Here is a 2,149-nt window from a genome sequence, read left to right on the forward strand (position 1 = left end):
TCTCTCTCTCTCTCTCTCTCTCTCTCTCTCTCTCTCTCTCTCTCTCTGTCTCAGATGCAGTGAACGTTATTAACAGTATTAAAGAGAGTCGGGCTCCCTAGGGCCCTCCAGTTATTATGGGGGTCCACAATGGAAACTGTGAGATACTCAGTGTCAGGGTTTGAATCAGTCTAGGGACCTCTCTTGTTCTCATATCCTTGCTAGGGTGAGTGGTCCAGGAGTTCCTTTTCCTTGGAGGCCATACAGGCCATCAGATCCCCCACCCTGTTGCTATATCAATAGTCATTGTCATACCAGAAAATGAGTTTTACTAAGTTGTCATTGAAAGGAATGCCAGCCCCAGCATCAAAGGTGGAGGAGTGGAAGTCACTGTTATAGTCACAGGAGACAACTTAGTCCTCAGTGTAGCTTTAGTGTAGCCTCAGATGCCTACTTCACTACCATCTTGATGTCATCATACTTGGCAGGTTTCTCCATAAGGCATGTCAGATCAATGGCATTGGGGATAGGAATGCTGAAGACAGTGCCAGTGAACGTCCCTTTCAGATCTGAGATGACCATGCCCACAGTCTTGTCAGCAAGAGTGAATGTAGCAATGATGCTCTGGGTATCCCACAGCCATCAGGAAATAACTTTCCAGAGGAGTTATCTACATCTTCTGAATGGCCATGATGGCATGAATTGTGGTCATAAGTCTTTCCATAATGGCCAGGGGTGTCTAAGCAGTTGTTGGTGCAGGAAGCGTTGATTTTGAGCAAGTTGTCATACTTCTTATGACCTACATCCATTACAAGCGTGAGGGCATCATCAAAGGGACAGAGATGATAACCCTTTTGGCCCCACCCTTTGAGTGGCACCTGTCCTTCTCCATGGTGTTGAAGATACTAGTAGACTCTATAACATATTTAGCACCAGCATCATCCCATTTGGTCTTAACAGGATCTTGCTCTTGGAAGATACTGATGCATTTCCTGTTGCTGACAAGCTTCCCATTCTCATCCTTGACTGTGCTGTGGACCTTGTCATGAGTAGATTCCTATGGGCCTCCATGACCATGAAGACCATGTTGTTGAGGTCAATGAAGGGGTCATTGATAGCAACAATCTCCACTTTGATAGAAGCAGATGAGATTGTAGCCCTGGTAACCAGGCTCCCAATACTGCTCAATCCATTCACTTTGACCTTCACCATCCTGTTTGATTTAACCTTCTGTGGTAGGGTTTATATTGCTATGATAAATACCCAATAGAACTACTCCAAAGAGACAAAAATGATTTTGGTTTATGGTTCTAGAAGTTTTAGTCTGTCACTAAAAGATGGAGAATGTGATGTAGTACAGTAGCTTACTTTCTGGTTATCAGGAAGGACAGAGAACAACTATGTTAGCAGCCTTTCTCCCTCTACTACTTCATCTCATCCAAGCTCATATCCTCATGGATGCTGTGGCTCACTTTCAGTGCTGATCTTCTCCCTGTGGTATAGTCTTTGCTAGAAAAACTCTCATAGAACAACCCAATGTATGCTTTAAAAGCCTATAAGATTTATTTCAATCCAAGTAGCCTTAAGATCAAGAATAACCACCACGAATCTACACTTTGTTAACTTGATACCAAAGTACATATATTGAAGCCATAACATTCTAGCCATGTTTTTCCAAAGGCTCATATATGTTTCATAATCAATAATGAATTTAATCCATCTTCAGGAGTTCCCATAGTCTTATATATTTCCAAGATACATGGCTGTATAGTGAACATTTACATTTAAAAAGGGAAGAATGCATATGTAGAAAAGATAAGTGATCCTTGTGGAGATGTTGGGAGGATATGTGGGATGTGGAACAGTCAGAGAGTAGACTGGGAATGGGATAAAATATGTACTGTAAAAAAGATTAAATAAAAAAATGAGAAAAACAAGAAAGGAACAGGGGATCATTAAAACAGAGTGATATAATTTCCTAAAAAAGTGATAAATTGTGAAATTGAAATACAAGTGACATGGGGACTGCTAATGTCTCAGGAAGGCTCAATTTCATATTCTGTCTGAATATAAGACATGGCTTCCTTAATGAGCTGTCTCTAGTGCCTGATTCTTTTGTCATCATATATTGCAAATTCCTAGCATCTCCAAATTCCTGGAGTTTCTCCTC

The 2,149-nt window shown here is 41.2% G+C and overlaps 1 pseudogene; it reads right to left on the minus strand.

The window, feature by feature from the left end:
- Positions 1-200: 200 nt before the first annotated feature.
- On the minus strand, positions 201-1,191 carry LOC114610080 (annotated as a pseudogene).
- Positions 1,192-2,149: the final 958 nt, after the last annotated feature.

This window comes from Grammomys surdaster, unplaced genomic scaffold, assembly GCF_004785775.1.
Source record: "Grammomys surdaster isolate TR1022 unplaced genomic scaffold, NIH_TR_1.0 126028, whole genome shotgun sequence".
NCBI lineage: Eukaryota > Metazoa > Chordata > Mammalia > Rodentia > Muridae > Grammomys > Grammomys surdaster.